Raw genomic sequence first — 22,265 nt, forward strand, 5'->3', positions numbered from 1 at the left:
CCTCTGTGAAGGAGGAGCTGTGGCAGAAGATTTACAGTAAACAGATTTACAATAAACATGTGCATCTGACAGTTATTATATTGATGAGCCCTTTATAAGCACCTAGAAAGACAGATTTTCAGCCTAAAAATCCACTGTGTGACTAGGGGAGAATGCAGCAATCCCGACCCTGCCGCCGCCTCCTCTGCAAAAGTCAACCATAAAAAGGAGCTTCCTGCACTGGCAGGAAGAAGAGAGGGAAGGAAGCATGCAGTATTCTCTCCTGAGCAAAGAATTGGAGCTAAAGAGTGTCTCACCCCAATATTTATACTAACCATCAGTTGACACTCTTGCAGAAGCCCCAACTGCTCCAGGTTCACATAAGGATCTCCCAGGGAGGTGAGTACACTATGCCACAGGGCTGCTGCTTCCCTCCCCCTTTCCTCTGCTCCACTCATGCAGCAGAGGAGAACATCTGGCCTTTAGTCTGCTTTAATTATATATTTAGAGTCTGGCTCAAAATTTGAACTGTTATTAATCAGCATAGGAAATAGGAAACAAAACAACTTTCATTTAATGTTATGGTTTCCTGACAAGCTAAAAATTTCACATACAATTAAATACACTTTAACTGCAACTGATCTGTGGCTTTACAATTATGTATTTAAATAACAAACAAAAATCTGGCATTGCAGGGAAAATATGACATACAAGCAAGTTTTCCTGTTTTTCTTTATCTTTGAAGCAACCAAAATGCCCACATAAAAATAGCATTTGCTAGATACAAACCTCTTTTTGAATGTCAAGGCAGTGACTACATTACTCAATATCCTGCCAGGTTGCCTAAGTTACAGACTCAGTTGTAGGTGTTGTGAATAATGCGGAAAGAGCATATCCGAATGTGTGTAGCAACTGGTTACAAAAATCAAATCTTTTTCTTGTACACTTAGCATCACTGTTAAAAATCTAATGAGTTGAACCATGTCAAGAAATCTACTTCAGCTAAAATATATGTCCCCAGTCCAGAGCAAAAAGCGTACACAAGACTGTGGCACCTTACTTTTTCTTGAGGCTTTATCAATAGAGAAAACTAGGTTATAGAAAAATAAAGGGGTGAAGGAAGGATCTTTTCCCTTTGCCATTTCTCTCCCTTGTGAACAAATAAAAAGAAACATTTTGCATGGTGGAATTAACTTCCACAGAAGGTCATTGAGCCTGATTTGGGGCTGGGAAGGTTTCTTTTCTTTTTTCCCCTTTGTTTAGGAGGTCTGTCATTTTTATGGTCGTTTTGACATGCTGTTTAGAATTTGTGGTTTTAATGGCTGAGATTCTGATAAGCACAACCAGAAATTAGTCTAAATAAATAAATACAAACACAAAGATAAATATTGTGAATTGATTTCTAAAAAGGCTGGTTAACTATATGACCAGCAATATCCTCTGTAGTTATGAAGTCTCAAATAAGGTAACCACCTTATGTCCTGATGCATGGGATTTGATCACTGAATGGGAAGAAATTCTTACCCGCTCCAGTACAGTACTGCAATTGCTGTGTGTTTTATGGGGGAGCAGAGATGGGGAGGGCAGGAGAGGAAAGGTTTGTTTCCCCCCGAAGCATCAGGTATTGGCCATTCTCAGAAGCATGATTCAGACTTGATGGACCATTGGTATTTCCAGGGCATCCATCAGCATAGAATCTAAGCACCAAATCCTGTCATTACAATTTACAGCTATCTGATCATAACTGATGCATCATCAACCTAATAATAGCTAGGCATGTGGGCTATGTTCCATCCCTGGTCCCTACTTGGAACTGGGACTTAATACATCATTTTTTTCACATTTACATAGCACCTTTCATCCCAAATGATCCCAAAGCACTATGCAAACTTAAATTGATACACAGATCAATTAATTCAGCCATACTGATATGTACCTACCTCTGGGGTGAAACACAGCAACTGTTCTCATAGCAACTCTACACAGCACTTCAGGGCAGGGAGTGAAGAATATTCTACCAGCAGAATGCATTTAATGGAGCTGGATTATAAATGACCGATTCCAACTCAATACCCATTTCTCAGTCAGTCAGAAATGTTAATCAATCTAATCTTCAACAATGCGCCTGCTGCATCAAGCCAGCTTTAAGTGAGAGATTTTAGGGCATGCTTATACTGGCCTTTTGTGTCCCCAGTTTTTCACCATGACTGCCATCAGTTCAGTTCCACTGGTGGTAGCAATGGTGAGTGCACTAGTACAGCCAGGGTTCCAGGTGGCTGCTGACATTTTATGCCCTGTGTGATTTAACCCTGCTTACAGCATGTCTATCTGACATCATGCTTACATCACTAGGATTCCACGGCCTTATTTAAGCCAACACTCCCACGGTTGCTAACACTGGTGGAGCTGAACTGGTGGTAGTACTTGTGAGAAATTTGAAGCAAAAGAGCCAATTGCAGGCAAGACTTCAGACTGGGGCTAGCCTAGGAAAGTCATTGATGGTGGACCCCACCCTGTGTGGCCTCGGCACAGGAGAGATGACACTAAAACAAGAGGGACTTGGATTCATTGGCAGAAATGAATAAGAGTAATAACAACTCTTTCTAAACTATGACTTTAACAAGTGCTGTCAGTCTCTCACTCAAACACTAATGGCCATACACAACCCGCTATCCACACACACAACTCCTGTTAGCATCAACTGAAATTGCCTGAGCAAATCAAGGGCAGTATATAGCCCTTTTAGTGTTTGTGACAGCAAGACTGACAGAAGTTATTACAGTCAAACACTAAGGGCCATATAATACCCTGAAGTCTACCACACAGCTCCTATGGGTGTCAGTTGATTATATAAAGCCCTAAAAATACACTGAATTTAAAGGAAAGTTGCATATATTAAACCTGTCGAAAGTAATGACAGCATGACAATCCCTGACCTAGGGCATTGTCTACCTGCTCTCCTGGTATTCTGTAAGCAATGGATTCACAGTCCAAAGAGCCGTCACCATACACTTTCTGGAACATATGACACATTCTCTGTCTGATTTTTTGGTTGGATTTTCACAACTATTATTTCAAATTCCCCAGACTTTATGCTGACTGTAGATACTCTTCCCAGATCTCAAGACTTTTAAAATTCCCTCAGTTCCTCTTGGTTCACATACCAATCTCCTCCTCCTTCTAATATGTCTCTCCCCAAGAACAAGTAGGCATTGGAGAACCTTCTCCATTCCTAAAACCATTTCTTTGTATTGCTACTTGGTCCTTTGCAAAAGGTAAGAAAGCCTTGGATGAAAAGACTAAGTGGGCACATTGAGGCGGATGAGTGGTTTCTCCAAGAGGAGTATGTTCCTCTTATCCCCTTTCTCTAGTATCCGTCCGTCTGTTTTATAAAGTTACCTATCCCTGTGGTATCAGAGCTGTGTATGAAAGATGTACAATTCTTTATTCTTGGAACAGATTAACAGAGTAGGCTTTAGGGCAAATCTACTATGTTGAAGATATTATGAGAGTGTTTCCAGTGCTCATATGATACAGACTTCAACAGCACAGACCTTCTGTCAAAAGGTTTATTCATTTTTAGGGAAATATTTTCAAAGGCACAAATGGTAACTAGGTGACTAACTTCCATTGCTTTTTCACTTTTTATTTTCCTTTTTTCCAATCTGTAACTTTTCAAAATGGCTCCAACTTTGAAAAAGTTGCAGTGGCCAAAGGAAAAATGATAACACTGCAACTTTGCCAACCTGTAGTTTTTCCAATATTGAGTTATTATTATGTATTAATTGTATTGTGGAGCACCTAGAAGCCCTAGTCATGGACTCATTGCGTTAGGTGCTGTACAAACACAGAACAAAAAGATGGTCCCTGTCCCAAAGAGCTTACAATCATGCTGTACCTGTTCGGTGGGGAAAAAATGGCTGTCAATCAAATCCAGTGCCTTTTGCCACCACTAACATTACTGAAAAAATTAAAAGAATTGGTGATAAGGGTGCAGTTTACATGCATTATATAACTTACTGTGAGCACATTATTCTATGAGCATACACACCCTATTGTGTATATATATATATATATATAGTGAAAAATTCAAGAGACATTTCATATTATCTTTAAAAGGTCAACTTAATTTTGTCTCTGCAATGACTTCTTTTATAGCACATTTCTTATTGTAGCTCCTAACCGAAACAAAGCTGCGTATGTGTAGGGCACAATAGATAAACACAGTTTTGTTTACAGGATATGTAAGATGCACAAGAATTTGTATGCTGATTATAGAAGGGCTAAGCTCTGCAGCTCCCATTGAACTCAGGAGTTATGAGTGCTCAACACCTTTGAAAATTAGGCCACTCGACAGATAGGGCCAGATTCTGGCACCCTTACTCACTATGGCCTCCATTCAGGAAAACTCTCAAGCTTGTGCTTAAGTGCTGTGCTGAATAGGGGGTATTGTGCGGTATTTTCGTCTGCAAATAGTCTCACTGATTTGAATAAGACTACTCAAGTTGTAAAGTACTACCCAATGTAAGTAAGAGCAGCAGAATCTGGTCCTTTAAAAATATCCCCAGCAAGGAGTGACTTTAAAAAGGTAACATTGGGTGGTGTTGGGGGGGGAGAGGATTCAGAAACTGAGCAACATCAACAAACATTTAGTCACACAGTTGTCATCACAGAAATACATAAAGCACCAGACTCTATCTAAGCATGTTTTCCGTGGTTCAGTTAAATACCAGAACAAAAAGCAGCAATGCTGCAAGTTAATCAGCACATGATTCACATGATGCTCAAAAAAAAAAATTAAATAAAACTGGAAAATCTGCAACTTGGAGGGTATAAAATTTCCACAAACTGAATAATCTCGGAGAAAAATATTGTCCCAGATTTAGTTCCCAAGAACTGTTTTCCAAAGGCATGTGTCTGGTTACATTTTTTCAGATCATCTGAGAAGATGTGTTTAGAATACGCAAAAACAGTAGAAGAATGTATCCCACCAGAGCCTCAAGATTAATAGAGGATAAAAGAGAATAGTATATCATAGCCTTATAGTGTGCATTTCAAAGGTCATTAGATTTCACCTTCCCTGTCTCTGTCTCTGTATCACTGAATGAGTAGGAGGCAAGATAGATATCACAGTGAGATACACATTTTGTGTGGAGGAATAAACTAAGCTCAGAAGTCAACTGAAAAAGCAGCAAGTGACATTCAATGGTGGTATTGGCAAGTAAGTGAAACAAAATGATTAATTTTAAAACAAGGTATTTACACCATATAGTGAATCTTGCACCTCTGACCGAAGCTTGACCAAATCGGTTAATTAATGGAGGTGGTCTTCTAACAAAAGTAGGTGTGTATTTGATGATGCTTAATAAGGGTGGCCCTTTGTATAGTTTTCACTGTAGTTAAACTAGTAATAAAACATATTTGTAACTAGTTTAGAAGCTCTGATACAAGGTTTCTATATTGTCATTCTAAGAAGGGATATTACTTTTTAGCAAGGTGGTTGCCCCAAGTACTAAACTTAGAAATGACACTTGTAATTAAACATTTAAACATGGGTCTGAGTCACCACTGTTACTCTGGTTTTAAAATGGTGGAATGGGGTCCCCCTGGCAAAAAAAAAAAAAAATATGGAGCAGTGCAGAGGTGAATCAAACCTTTATTCTCAAATAGAATTCGGTGTTTATTTCTGATTTGAATTGTATTTCACCATCCGTTGGGCTAAGCAAAAGGTATAGCTTTTCTCATAAGGATGAACTACAAATTTGGGTTTCTCAGAGCAAGGAGTTTCACGGGATAAATAAGATTACTCCTGCATCAAAAAATTAAAAATTCTGTGCACAATATTTTCAAATTCTGCAAAATTCTGCTTATTTTATTTGTCAAAATAACACAATTTAATCACACCAGTTTCAATTATCTTGAGTCATTTATTTCAAAATACCTGTCAGCAAGTATGTCTGTAACAATACAGACAACAAAAAAGATTCAGAAAATGTTTTTTGACAAATAGATTCCTTCCTAGGCATACAGAATTAATACAGAACTGAGTAATAATTCATTTAAACTACAATATAGAACCATATTTCCCGTACACACACACCAGAAGCAGTGTAAAGGCTCGGGGGAGTCAGGGGTAATGGAAGAGCTAAGGGAGAGGGAAATAATTGCTGGGAAGGACCCTGGGTGTGAACTTGGAGGACTGTTGGGTATGGGTGGGAAAAAAGTATGGAACAGTTTTTTTGTGGGGCGGGGAGGGACTGTTAGGGAGCTTCCCCATGCAGACCCTGGCTGACCCCTAGCCTCTCCCATTCAGTCAGGCATATGTGTCCTTCCACCCCCACTCAGACACCCACTCCCCATCCCTATGTAGCTCTGCACCCCCCCATCACCATGTGGCCCTGCACCTCCCTCCACCCTGTGGCCCTGTGCCTCCACTCCCATTCAGCCCTTACCCCAGTCTGTCCTCCCCCACTAGTCCTTATGAGCACCTGTCTGACCTCGCCCAACACCCCACGCTGTCTGTCTCCCCATATCCCTGTCTGCTGACATGGCCCGCTGTGAAGAAGGCTCTTTCTCTTCCCTAGCTGGCTGGGAGCTGCTGCTGTGTTCTATTGCCATTGCTATTGTTCTATATCTGCAGGAGATGATCTAAGTTTACTTGGTCCTGCCTCAGCACAGGGTGCTAGACTTGATTACCTCTTGAGGTGCCTTCCAGCCCTACAGTTCTATGATTACCTCTGAGGGAAAGAGAAGAGCTATTGGACCAAGTGTTGCTCTCATTTACACTGGTGAAAATCCAGAGTAATTCTATGGACCACACCAGTAACATGCACACAGAACTTTAGTTAAACCAGTGCAATATAATTCTCTCTTATGTTGGTTCTGTTTACCTCTTTAGTGCATAGACAAGCCCTATATTAACTGGTGATGAGCAACACTCCATACTACACTGAAGGATACACCTCCCCCATTTTAATTCTGAATCGCTGAATTCCCCAAGTGTCTGACTTAAAAGATGGAGAGTAATACTCTTTCATGTGGAAAGAAAATACATCAGTAAGATCCAAAGTCTGATAGTGCTCATTGAAAAGAGCACTGAATAAGGAGAGGGAATTTATAATGAATTCTACTGACCTCCAACAGACATTTGGCAGCATCAATAGGGCTTTAACTCTGGGAATTCTTATAGTTTATAGATGGAGATAGAGACTAATCAACCAAAAGCCAGTACCCAGGTCAGAAACAGAGCTGGACAAATATTGCAAAGAAGTATTTGTGAACATTAATCTGGCTAGAGACTATAAGTTGGCATCAAGAGGCTTTGCATCGTTTTAGATTTATTTTCTATGAACATTCATGCCCGTGATTTGTGTTTGTAAGAATGTTTTTAGAATGCAAAAGTGTAAGCTGTTTGTGGAACGTTATTCGCACAAAGGTTTGCGACAATTGTATTCATATAAAAAGTGTCATTTATCCAGTCAGGGAGTGGAAATATTGCCATGTGACTAAAGTGACCTATCACACACCATGAATCAGGAAAAACAAAATAGAGACTACTCTAATAGCAGAAGTGAATATTTGGGACTGAAATATGTTCACACAAAGTATTCAAACAATTTCAAATAATGAACAGATTTGTAAAAATCCAAGTTAAGGACAATTTGCTAACAGATAAAGGGCTAAAATCATCTGTAAATTAATAATTACAAATAATTTGCTCAATGCTATTCCGAAGTACTGAAATGGATAGTGTATTGATGATTGTTACTAGGGTTCCTCCAAAGTCCTTAACATGTAGCTTTGTCTTCATTTCCGATGACCACACATTTCCTATCCCAAAATCCTCCGTCCCCCCACACTGACTCCAATTTCAAGAAGTCCAAAATAAACTTTGCAACTTTGTTTAATATCTAAATTTCTCACACTCTAGGTGCCAGCCCTTGAGACCATCTGGTAGCTTTCTTCTCCCTTGAGCACAATCTTTTCATGGAATTGGCATTTCATCAGAGACAGAAGACCAGATCACTCCATCACTAACTCCAATGGTCTGCCATTCTGAAATAACAGATCAATCCCAGTTTTCAGAGATCCCTAGATACAGCTGTCTAGAACTGAACCAAAAGACCTCACACCAACCAGAAAGCCAGTCCGTTCCTGTGAATTTAAGAATTTAACGTGAATGGTTGCAAATAATAAACAAAAAGGCCATATTCTGCAACAGGAACAGTACTGTCAAAGATAAGTGGGACATGACAATCCTTTCTCTAAGGAACACTGTTCACCTTATTAGAATTAGTTTCACAGAATAATTTTTTATATAATTTTATATAAAGGCTGCCTAAAAATGAATACTGGAATGTGACACTACTGCTGCTTTTGCTACATAAACATAGAACAAAAAACCCACCTCTTTTTCTTTCTCTCTCTTTCTTTAACACTATTCAATGCAAAAGAATTACTAGGCTGAACCACAGATTCTGTTCTTGGTTACAATCATGTAAATACAGAGATACTCCACTGACTTAAATGGGGTTACATAAGCGTAACTGGGATCAGCCTCTGTCTCTGAAATACTTGTTTTGACAAAGTGCGGGTAATGCTATGATTGAGATAAATATGCTATGTATGTATCATCATTTAAATATAGCAAAATTGCACTAAAACATTTAAAGACCAGAAATGTCTTTCCCGACTGTTATATCCATTGGGTATGCTCACAGTACTCCCAATAAATATTTCTGATTTCAGTCATCCATGCCAGCAGAAAAGAATGTTGTTAATGTGTCTTCCAACATTTAGCCTAAACTGCTTTAGTCTGCTAATTTAATAAACCAAGAATTTATTCAGAAGAAAAACTAATACTCCCCTTAAAATGTTTGCCACAAACTACTTTTTCTTATTATCAGAAAGATGATGCTGAAGTTCCTATAGGAAATGCACTGATGTCATATTCATCCACATCTTCACTGATAAAAAGAGAAAAGTATCATATTGACATGACTAGCTGCAACAAAATGCAAAAGGTCTGTTTCCTATTTCAGCTATGCGGGCAACCATCTTGCAAAAGATGCATCTGATTATTTTATACATTCTATATGGCCATATCTGAGATCAAACTGGGACTCATGGACCTACTCAGGTCTGCCTCATTATTCCAAGATCCACAGAAGGACTGTGATCACAACTTTAATACATGGCCTCATCCAAATCAATCAAAGGGCTCCAATTGACTTCAATGAACTTTGGCTCTGGCCCCAAAGCACTAGTGTTACAAGTACACTGATATCTGGACAAAATATGGTGGAGTTAACACAAGAACCTGTGTTTTCAATACAGTTACTATTTAGCTATCACTTTATTAATGGGTATTATTTCATAGTAACTGCAATTTTTTGTATCATCAGAATAATAGTCATACAGTTTGTATTCACCAAAGGATGGGGTTTTTTTTTTCATTTAAAGTATGCTGCCTGGTGGGACATTGTTCTAGGTCATTGTTAAAAAGGGAACGTAAGCTGAAAAGAGACAAGATTGACTTCAGGATCCTGCAAGCCCAGCTGATCTTAGCAAGGACACTTGGAAACCCAAGCAGATCAAATGCACAGAGATTTATGTGAGCAGTCCTTTGACTATCCTGCCTGATATAAGGTCGCCTGGCTTAAGAGGAAAGTGTTTTTAAAGTGAGTTTACATGTTTGTTAAAATAGTTTTTGTGGAAAAAAATATGTATGTTTGGACCAGCTGAAAGTCCAGTCAATAAGTCATTTCCAAAAATAACTGCTTGCTTGACCCAGTAGCTTGAACAGTCACAGGAGGAGGAATAGTTGGCACTATTTATAAATAGTCAAATGTGTGTGAAAACAATTTTTACAATACATTTGACATCTCTCAGCCTATTGCTGATGATAGCCATGTAGTTCAAAGCTGTGACATCAATTGTATTGTATGTGAGCTCCCCACCACAAAAAAGGATTATGAACAGTCTCTGGCTGCTTTTAGATTGCTGAGCATAATGGGCACAACCTTACATTACAAATTTAAACCGTGGGGGACTCTAGGAAGGAGAGGCCACCTTTAACAAATGCCAGGCAGTAGGAAGAATTTCACAGCAGAGTTAACCCTGGCTCTTACTTGGGTGTTGCTCCAACTCCCCTCCCATCCACATATACAACCTCTGAGCCAAATTTGTGGTGTTTTTAACCAGGGCTAGTTGGTCCATCCTGGGGTATAGGCTAACACCCAAGTGAGGCTTTCACTTGGGCTGGAACCTGCCCATTCTGCAGTGAGGATGCAGGCTAAAGCACTTTAGTGCTGATAGTCCTCCAATACCTTCCCACTGTTCCAATCGTGGGCCCTAAAGGACTGACAAGTTCTCCTACAATTCACTGGGAAAGAATCAGAGTGCCTCAGCTTACTGCAGGCACAAGATTAATGGGATGTGTGCCCTGAAGTGAAGTCCTAGCAACACACACACGTGAGTGCAGAACCAGTGAGGACACAGTAACTTGGATACAACTTTGCAGTGCGGCTGCTCACATGAGTTAGCTCTGCAGTAAAAACATATCCTTCTTGCCTATCAGAGGCCAGGCAGCCCTTACTTGGGTAAACTTCCACTGACTTCAATGAAATGTGAAATATCTGATTTCAGTGTGGGCTTGTCTGAATAAGGATGTCAGGGTTTGAGAGCAAGAGTATAATTTGAAAGGCAAAGAAAGAAAACCACTCTCATTTAGTATCTGCTAGTGCAGTGCCTAGCACAATGGGGCCCCCACCTGGATAAGGCCTCCAGGCACAACTATGGTGGTAAAGAAGAAAAAGAAACAAGAAATCGAGCGATTTCAATAGAATCCTTCTGCTGCCAGTTGAAGGAGTTTCCCAGCATATGTAAATTAAATGCAGAAGTTCAGCAAACTAAAAATACAAAAGCAGTCACTGTTTAAGAAAATGGAAATCGCACATGCTGAGGAACATACAGTGAGAAGTGACTGCACAGAGAATAGTGCCGAGAGATAAGAATACTGTTTTCTAAAACAAGGTCACTGCAGAAAAGGTTTCAGATTCCTGTCTGTGTTTATAGCCTTTGGTGTCAAGCTGTCCAAAAACAGATCCAAAAGGATTGACTTTGTAAAAGTAAATTTTATCTGTCATCCTCTCTCTCCCCCAAGGTGCTACTCTGTCAAGGCCTATAAACTTCAATGTGGATACATTATGTTGATGAGATGTGAAGTAAATAGCTATAGGGAAACAAGTTTGCTTATGTCTAATACTGCTTTCTGTTCACTGATGTGAGTTCTGAGGGGCTTTTTCCTTAGATAAATTAATCGGGAAAGATATTATTTATAAATTATATTCCAAGTTACAAACTGAACATATAGACACCACTTGTGTGAGTGATGCAGCTGTTTCAATGAGTAATGAAATATGTTATCGTCACATATTATTCTAGGTATTTAAGAACTAGCTGAAGCAATTTTGGAACTATTATTAGTGATTATATTTGAGAACTCATGGAGGACAGGCAAGGTCCCAGATAACTGGAAAAGGGCAAACATAGCTCCTATCTGTAAAAAGGGGAACAAAGAGGATGCAGGGCATTATAGACCAGTCAGCCTAACTTTGATACCTGGAAAGGTACTGAAACAAATTAAACAATCAATTTGTAAGCACCTAGAGAATAATAGGATTATAAAGAATAGGCAGCATGGGTTTGTCAAGAAAAAAAGCATGCAAAACCAACTTAATTTTCTTCTTGGACAGGGTTACTGGCCTAGTGGAAGGGGGGGAAATAATAGATGTGATATATCTTGACTTCAGTAAGGGCTTTTTACACATTCTCATAAGCAAACTAGGGATATGTGGTCTAGATGAAATGTCTATAAGGTGGGTGCACAACTGGTTGACAGATGGACCTGAAAGAGTAGTCAGTGGTTTGCTGTCAAAGTGGGAGGACGTATCTAGTGGGGTCCCACAGGGGTCAGTCCTGGATCTGGTACTATTAAATATTTTCATTAATTATTTGGATAATGGAGTGGAGAGTATGCTTATAAAATTTGCTGATGACACCAAGCGGGGAGCAGTTGCAAGTACTTTGGAGGACAGGATTAGAATTCCAAATGACCTTGACAAATTGGAGAATAGATCTGAAATCAACAAGATGAAATTCAATAAAGACAAGGGAGAAGTACTTCACTTAAGAAGGAAAAACCAGATGCTCAAATACAAAATGGGGAATAACTGGCTAGGTGGCAGTACAACTGAAAAGGATCTGGGAGTTATAGTGGATCACAAATTGAATATCAGTCAACAATATGATGTAGTTGCGGAGGCAGCTAATATTCTGGGGTGTAGTAACAGGAATGTTGTATATAAAACATGGAGGTAATTGTTCCACTTGGCACTGGAGAGGCCTCAGATGGAGTACTGTATCCAATTCTGGGTGCCTCACTTTAGGAAAGATGTGGACAAATTGGAGAGAGTCCAGATGAGAGCAACAAAAATGATAAAATATTTAGAAAACCTGACCTATGAGGAAATGTTAAAAAAACTGGGCATGTTTAATCCTGAGAAAAGAAGACTGAGGGGTGACCTGATAACAGTCTTCAAATATATTAAGGTCTGTTATAAAGAGGACGCTGATCAATTGTTCTCTATATCCACTGAAAATAGGACAAAAAGTAATGGGCTTAATCTGAAGCAAGGGAGATTTGGGGTAGATATTAGGAAAGCTTTCCAACTATAAGGGTAGTTAAATTCTGGACTAGGGTTCCAAAGGAGGTTGAGAAATCCCCATTATTGGAGGTTTTTTAGAACAGGTTGGACAAACACCCGTCAGGGATGGGACTATGTTCACATGGTCCTGCCTCAGAGCTGGGGCTGAACTTAATGACCTCCTCTCAAGGTCCCTTTCCAGACCTACATTTCTATGATCATATTTAGACTTGGAATGATTAAATTTTTATCGATAAATGTCTGTAAACATCAATTTCATCATACACACTCTGCTCAATGAAGGCAATGGCCTTCACCCTGGTGGTCATGAAAGTGTTTGCCCAGGTGGGGATCCCTGGGAAATAATCACAGATCAGGGCACCAACTTTATGTCCCAAATTATGAGGGAACTGTGTAGCCTGTTGAAGATAAAAGCTTTAAGAATGTCCGTGTACCATCCCTAGTCCAATGGGCTGGTAGAGAGATTTAATAAGACTTTGAAAAGTATGTTGCAGAAGTTTGGAGCCTTGGAACCTCACCACTGGGACCAATTACTTCCATTACACCTGTTTACCATCTGCAAACTCCCTCATGCATTGACGGGGTTCTCTCCATTTGAATTACTATACAGGAGGCAGCTAAGAGCAATACTAGACTTTCTTTGGGAGACATGGATGGAATTATATTTCAAGGCCACAAACTTGGTACAGTATGTGCTATGGGTGAGAGAGAGGTGTGGTCTCCAGTTCTCACCAAGTCACAGTGGGAGAAGGCCTGCAGACATTGCAAAAGTGGCAGATCCAAAAATTCGTCCAGTTTTTCTACGTGGTGTTTTCTGCAGTTCCAGGGACTCACTTCGTGTTCCATCACAAAGAGACCGAAACAGGGAAAAGGTGAGAGAGAACTTTCAGCCATTGCCGAAGCACACCTGGGAAATGGTACAGCAGGAACTACAAGCTATGTTAGACCTCGGGGTGGGGTCCAAGAGTCACATTGTGGTGAAGCTCTATAATGTTGGTACTTAAATAAGATGGGTTGACCAGATTCTGCTTCCAGAAGGTGGTGTCCAAATTTGATGTCTACCTGATGCTGTGGGTTGACAAATTGTTAGAGAGGTTGGGGCTGCCAGGTATATCACTACCCTTGACCTAACCATGGGTTACTGGCAGATCCCCTTGACTCCGGTGTCCCAAGAAAAGATGGTCTTCTACATGCCGTTTGGCCTATATCAATTTAAGAGGATGCTGTTTGGCCTACATGGCGTGGCAGCCACCTTCCAAAAGCTGATGGACAAGGTGCTTTGGCCTCATGATCAGTGTACAGCCGTGTACATCAATGACTTCATCTATAGCAAGTCTTGGAATGAGCATTTAAAACATGTTACAACAGAGTCTTGCAGGCCCTCAGAAGCTCTGGATTTGCAGCTAACCTTTCCATGTGCCACCTAACTAATCAAGAGGTGATGTACATGGGGTATAGAGTGGGGAAGCCTGCGCCCCTTGGTAGGAGAGGTCCCAAGCTTTGGTGCAATACCCTGAACCCACCACGAAGAGGCAGGTATGACATTTCCTTTGACTGGTGGGCTATTATAGGCAGATTATTTATCCCAGATTTTGCCATGATTGCAGCCCTGCTGGTGGACCTGGTGAAATATGCAGCCTTCAAGAAATTAAAAGCGCAACTGATTCAGGAGCCTGTCCTGTTCCACCCTGATTTTTTCAAAATCTTTAGTCTTGCAGAAGGATGACTCTGATGTCAGCCTGGGAAGTGTCAGACTCAGTGACAGAGATGGAGGTGTTGGCTGTAAAATGGGCCATTAAAGCAGTCCACTATTACTTATGGGGATAGCCCTTTCATCTTGTGATGGATCATGCACCCCTCCAATGGCTGACCTCCATGAAAGACCATCACCTGCAAATTATGCGCTGGTACCTCTCACTGCAGTTGTATAAGCGTGAGGTACTGCATCAAGCCGGAGGTGACCACAAGAACGTGGACTTCTTTTCATGGGACAAAAGACCCAGCTGCACAGAATGAACCCACGGTGCTCAGCCTGAGGGGAAGGGCGTATGATGGGATTTACAGACCTCACACTAAGGTAAAAGGAGTGATGGAACAGTATTGGGAGATGAAGCCCCACCCTTCAGCAGCTGCCAGGCATGCTGCCTATGGAGGATCTGCTTAAAAGGGAGCTTCAGCACTCTGGCGGGGGGAGCATGGAGGAGAGGTTGGGTGGCCAAGCCTCTAGGATTGTTCTGGAGTCTCCAGGAATTAAAGATGAATCTTTAATTAAAGATTCTATTATGTGATGAAACTTCCAGGAATACGTCCAACTAAATTTAGCAATCCTAAAGAGAGCTTGGCTAAAAGAAGGTGGGGGCAGGCTGCAGCCACTGAGGCACAAGCAGGGAAGGACAGGTACTGTGAGTAAGACTTGGCCAGAATCGCCCTTTCCCCGACTAAGGGGGGGGACAACTGGACTCTGAAAGTGAGCTGGGAAGCATCCCCCCTGCCCAGCAAGAGCCCTGAACTACTGAGATGGTGTAAGCAGTAGGCTGGGGCCATACCCCAAATGGAAGGGAAACAAGGAAGGTAGGAATTGGCCCAGGGAGGCTGATCTGGAGTGGCAGCCAGCAGGGACTGAGCCACCTTCGCCTCTCTCCCCTGAGGCCATGGGCCGTGACCTGGTGGAGAGAGAGGGTCTGGGTGCCCTTATCGTTCCCTCTTCTACCTGGCCACCTGATAATCCCGGAGGACTCTGGCAGGGAAGACAAACTGTAGCTTTGCTGCCGGGCTCCCAGACTGCCTGGAAGAGGCGCCACAGGGCTTGGAGAGACTGATTGGCTGCAGCCTGACCACGAGGGCTGCCGACCCCTGAGAGAAGCCTGGTACACCATCCCTTTTCCTGATTCTCCTCTTCCCCAGTCCAAAAGAGGTCACCCGAGTCCTCCAACTCTTTCCCAATCACCCACAGCAACTCTTTATAATTGAATTCTTGCCTACAATTCAGTACATTGCAGTTAATACATTTGAATACAATACATCTCCCTAACACCAAGCAGAAATGACTCAATTGAAACCAATGGATTTTACATCTGCCACTCTGGTAGCCTAGTAATAGAGCTTTGTCTTGGGGGCCAAATCGTATGAGATGCTGAACCCCGGTGACTCCTAATGACTTCAGTGGGAATTTCATATTCTCAGCACACCTTAGGGTTTGGCCTTGGCTGGGGAGGATGTTCAGGGCTCTGGCAGACCTCCAGAGAACCTTCTTCCCATCGCTCCTATCCCAAATTCCCCCATTCTTGGAGGTTTGGTACATTTTTTGTTGTGTTTTTACACTGAATATGTAAAATTAGAGAGGAAGGATGGTGCAGTGGTTAGAACACAAGCCTGGGACTTGGGAGACCTGGGTTTAATTCCCTGCTCTGCTACAGATGTTCTATGTTACCTCGGGCAAGTCACTTCGTCTCTTTGTGCCTCAGTTCCCTATCTGTACAACAGAGATAACAGTACTTCCCTACCTCACAGGAGTAGTGTGAGAGTGAGTACATTAAAGATTGTGAGGTGTTCAGACAGCATGGTGATGTGGGGGCATAAATATCTAAGATAGATAGTAGAAAATCAGAGGGTACATGTACATTTCCATTTTTGCAAAACTGGAGGGAAAAGTAATTTACAGATTAGCTAGCCCTTCATCTAATTTTACAAACTGTGTTTCATTTGCTAGCAGAAGTGACCCACACAGAGTTTGGCCAAAAGATGTCAGTATCTTTCCAAGACATATGTATGTAAACTAGGAAGAGAGAGGGAAAACAATAATGTGAGCCTTTAACGGGATACATATCTGATTATTGTCTTTTTATGCAGGTTATGATCAGTTACTAGTCAGTCTGTCTCCCTGCCTTGGCTCTGCAGCATAATATAATCTTACACATACACTCCAATGCTGCAGAAATGCCAGATTTAATTTATATGCCTGAATCTGAATACACTTAGAATGCAAAGCTGACGCCAAACATGGATTTACAACTAAAATAACCAAAAAGGAATAATGCATTAGTATTCTATTTTTATATTGCAATGCAAAATGTTGTAATTGTCACACTTACCTGTATGGCATCCATCCCAATGAACCTACACATAGAGCCTATTAAAATATTAAGTCCAGATTCTCATATTCTAGCTCCTGCTGAGTAGTACTTTACTCCATCTAATCTACTTCTCAGCATGAGCATGGGTATCATAATCTAGCTCTTCTCCTAGCATCTCTTTTACATAACAGAAACTCACAACGCTATGTAATGCAATTCCAGCACCTTAACTGACACATATAACTAAGTCTACGTAACACATGTAGGTAAGACTGAATTGCAAAATCCCAGTGCTAGGCCTACAACAGCTGAGAGAGAAACCCAAAGTTGTGGGGCCACCAAATCTCAAACACAGTCTTTATTCACTGAATCTGATTTAAAATGTGAGGTATACATACAAAATTAATTAAAATCTATACACTGTACAATTGGGTCAACATTTAAAACTAAAATCCATGCTAAATCCTCACATCACCCCCTCTCCCTCATCCAATCATTTTCACAGGAAAACCTGGGAGAACATAAAAACTTTGTGGTGTGACCCAATAGATGTGGTGTGACCCAATCAATAGATGCTGGTGGATCAACAGGGGAACCAAGTGCCAAAGTCAAGAACCCCTCGCTAAAGACTCCGTCTCCAGCTCCCTCTTGTTTAAACCAGGGGGCTATTAGTCCAAGCCTCTCGGGTTATCCCACCTGCTGTAGTGTGGGAGAAAGGTGCTTTCAGAATCAATCCGAACTAAAATCATTTAGAGCTTTATAGGATAAAATCAACATCTTTAAACAAGTGAGCAGCCACATTCCACACTAGCTGAAGTTTCCAAGTTATCTTGAAGTGCAAGACAATGTACAGTGCATTGCACTAATCTAATCTGGAGGCGACAAAGGAATAGACAACTATGGCAAGGTCCATATGTGAAAGGAAAGATTGCAACCTCTTGGGCAAATACAGACGATAAAAACATTCTTGGCTACGGCTGCTATCTAAGCATTCCAAAGCAGCCAAGGACATCTTCAGAATAATGTGATGTGATCTTTAGAAACTCCTCTCCAACTATCTAATTTGTTCACACAGTGCTCAATTCGGCCCTCAGATAATTCTGCATAAGTCCCTTTATTGTCAGTCAACTGAATTAAAAGTGTGTAACCAAAGGAAGAAATGGAAATCTACTAATTACCAGATTACTGTAGACAGGCCTAAACTTGACTGTCAAATCTGAATCAGTTCACAGTTTTGCTGAGTGGTTTAGATTTGCATCTCCAGCTCCAGACACACCTGATGATTTTGGTTCCCTGGTGGACCCAAAACTGCCAGCACATTAATTTCTAGTTCCGATTTAGTGGCATCTAAAAGCTCACAAGAATACCTGCCTCACAAGATTGTGAACCAACAAAGACAGACAAAAATCTTGTGATTATCACTGCTTTAATTACATTTAAACCACTCAAGATAACTGCAGTCTCCTGAGGTCAGCTGACCTTGTGAGATTTTTGCAAAATTGTCCCAAAACCTCACAAGGACATGTGAGATTTCTGCATTGTTGAATCCCTTATTCAGCCTGACACCTGAATGCTATGTTAAACCTGGTTCCTAACACTACCTCCTCAGCCCATTGATGCACAAAGTGGCCTCCAGCTTTGTTTCAATGCCACGATCAAACCAGGTAAGCAGTCAATCCCCTGCTGTATATAACATGCTATGGTTAGTGCTTTTGTCACAGTGTCCATTTTATTATCATCCCCACTTATGATATCTGAAACATGGGGCACAGCTCATCATGGGAGTAGTAATAGTTAAAGATCAAAAGGATAAGCAGTCAATGCCCAATATATGCCTGAGAGGTGGTGAATGATGTGGTGGCTACCCATTATCTTGCTCAGTTAGATGTGCCTTTTTACCTTGACAAAGTCAAGATGGAAGCTTAGCTAATTTAGGGAATAGGCCAAAGTCTGCTGTCAGTTATATTGATGTAAATCACCAGCAATCTCATTGACTCCAAATTGACATCAGTATGAAGACAGAATTGGGCCCAGCGTTTGGGAGACAGCTGCACAGGTTGCCGAGATTTCAATTTAAGAGAATGAATCTTTCCAGAAGTCACCCAGGTTAGCAGGGGAATGTCTAGTTGGCATCTTCAAGACTAATACCAACTTAAATGCATGACTAAAGTAGCAGGTACTGCAATCTTCAGAAGGATATATTTTTGCATTAGCAGTCTTGCCCCATATTGTGCACAAACTGAAATTAGGAGTTTGATCTTCCAAAGCAAACAAATGCAAAAACATTGAAAGGTGTAATTTGAACCACTCACACTGCTGAATTCTAAATTAAGTTCAGTCATGCTGTTAGATGACCTTGGTGTCACTGTGGATAGCAAAATGTGCAGTAGTCACCAAATAAGCCAACAAAATGTTCAGCAGCCATCACAACAAACAAAATGGTAGACAGTATAAAGAACTGCATAGAAAATAATACAGAAAATATTATAAAGCCATTGTATTAACCAAGAGGACACCTTCACCTGGAATATTTTATTTGGTTTCACTCACCCTCACTTAAAAGATACATCAGAAACTGGTGTGGTACAGAGCTGTGTGACAAAAATACTTAGAGGTATGAAGAGTCTTCCATGTGAGGATCGATTGTAAAGATTGAGAATATAGAGGACACATTGCATACAAGTGGAGGACAATGCTCCAGTGATGCACGACACATTAAGTAGCTATATAACATATTGTAAATCACAGCTTGGGTGTTCCAGGATTTTAGATTAATTAATAATAGATAATGGACTACCATTTATGAGTGCCTCATTGCACCAAATACCTTCAGTATATCAATTCAAGTACACCACATCAAGCCTTCACTCTGCTTAGTCAAATGGCTTAGCAGAAAAATCAGGACAAATAGTAAAGACAATTATAAACAAAACCCAAATGCTGGCAGAGTCAAGGGGTTTCTATTGTGAGAATATCACAAAACACCTCTCAATGGTTTATTAGAATCATTGACTCAGAGACTTGTGAACAGAAGGGGGAAAACCTTAATGCCAAAAACTTATTGAGTCAGAGACAAATAAGCATGAAGTAGCTACAGAAGAGCCATAAAGCCAGGAAACTAGAAAAGAAAAAATGCTGTAAGAATGCCAAACAGTTACCCCCATTGCAAGTGGGAAAGAATGTTAGATTTCAACCAGAGAGTGGCTTGCACCCTACCAAGTTAACAATTATACCATACACATCAAGCTCATACATTATAATCACCCCTGAAGGTCAGTCCAATAAGAGGAACAGAATATGTGTCTAGACAAAATGAAGGAGGCCACTGGCTCTCTGGTTCTTGAGGACATCCAAGATGCTACTGGCAGTGTTCCTGTGCTGGCAGAAGTAATGCGTGACAATGAAACATACAGGAGCAGCAGACACAGGCTCCAGATGATGGATCCACCATCGCAGCTGAACAGCCACTGTAGAAGGTTTTGAGAACAAAAAGAACCCACATGATCAGAAAATCCTTGAGGTTCAGAGCTAGCATCTACTGACAAAAAGGCAGAATGATCTCATCTGTTTAGAGGGCTCAGGTTGCCTATTCTGACCTTCCTTCTAGACCACTCAATTTCTGTGTTTGATTAAACAGTTTGAGATTATTGATGGTAGGTGATTTGTGTTTCATTTACATTTGATTTTTTTAAAATCGGGAGATGTAACAGTAGCTGCTGGAGTCTGTGGATACCAACCCCTGTCTACATGACATGATTATAACCTTTAGTTGCAACTATGATAGTGACTGGGAGCAGGGACAATAATAATAATATGTTCCAGTGGTTTCTAGGTCCTTGGGGAGCAAAGCAGGACATTATGCGATAGAAAATGGTCTCTGTAACACTTGATTGTCCAGTATCAGGTCAGACACACACCAAAAGGTACCTGCTGCTTTTGTCATCCCTCAGGTAACTCCCACTATAGGCAATGAATGAGCAGTCTCCAACTGAGGGTAGTGCTTTCAAAGAGCATTCTGCCCTTCCCTAGGCCAACCTAAAAGAGCCTTAAGGCTAATATGTGGCTATGTGCATGAGCAAATACCCAACTCAAGCCCCATCATAGACACTATTATTTAATCAGGGGAAGATTTTCAAAGACACCAAGGCTCCCAGCTCCCACTGAAAGTCAGTAAGAGCGAGTTGTCTAACTCCCCTTGAAAAACTCCCCCTAAATAAGTTCACTGGTGTCTACAGTAAGGAGTCCTAGATCTCGTTTAACTTAGATTTATCTTTTGCTCTTCACATTAGTTGTCTTGTATGATCTTGTAGGTTTCATTTGTTTAAAATGCTTCGATTTTTTCTGCTACTGAATGTTTTAACATTTGCCTTAGTTGTTTCTCAGAATAACTGTTTTAATGGTCTTTCTGCTGCCCTTTTGGCTTATTATTTATTTAGCCTATTCAGAATCATGCTGCTTATTTAATCTCTTGCTGGGCCTATTGTTCTCTTCATGTTACTGTATTATTTGTTCAGCTATATTAACATGACTGAAATGGAGAAACAGGATTAAATCCTTGTTGTTAACCTTTAAGACTGTAACAAAGTCTAATGACAATTGGAGGGAGTTCGGAGAAGAGCAACAAAAACGATTAAGGTGCTGGAGAGACTGATTTACAAGGAACAATTAAACTACATATATTTAATTATTTTCCATAAGTGGTCGCTAAAGAATGTGGGGTTGCAGTGTGAAAATATATATGATACCATCTACAAATATTTGAGAGATGTAGAGCCAGATTCTCAGCTAATGTAAATCAATACAGCTTTATTGAATGCAGATTCTCAGTTGGTATAAATGAGTTTATCTGGCCCGTAAACTCTAAGGAATTATTTGGTGTCATTCAAGGAGTTATAACTATGAATAATGGGGTGAAATTAAGAAAATGAACATTTATGGTGACTATCAGGAATTTTCCAGAAAGTAAGATCTAGGCAATTGTCCGAAGTGAAGGTGCTTGCACAGTTACATGTCGTCACAACAAACCACTAGAAAATATCCTGTAAGGAACAATCTGACACTGGCAAAAACAGGGGACTACATGACCTCATTGGTCTCTTTCTTCTCTGTTTTGTAGGGTTCTATGGTATCCTTTTTTGGCCTGAGAGGTTTTCAGAGTCTTGTGGGTTGTATCCAGTAGGAAGAGAAATTGACAGGGGTGCAGGTATTTCTTTGATGCAATCCTATTTATTTACAGAGAATGTACATAAAGTTCTGTTACCCAGAACACAGTGGGAATCAAACATCATGAGAGTTTATTTGCTCACAGTTCAAAGCCTCTTTTCAGACAGCACTTTTCTCATACAGCTCTCTCTCTCTCTCAGCATCATTCTACAAATACTTCTGTCTGGTTGTCAGGCTTGCTGCCCTCTCTGCAGGGCCGGCTCTAGGCACCGGCAAAACAAGCTGGTGCTTGGGGCGGCACATTTTTGGGGGCGGCATGGCC

Source organism: Terrapene carolina, unplaced genomic scaffold (assembly GCF_002925995.2).
Source record: "Terrapene carolina triunguis isolate 2854851 unplaced genomic scaffold, T_m_triunguis-2.0 Scaffold95, whole genome shotgun sequence".
NCBI classification, from domain to species: domain Eukaryota; kingdom Metazoa; phylum Chordata; order Testudines; family Emydidae; genus Terrapene; species Terrapene triunguis.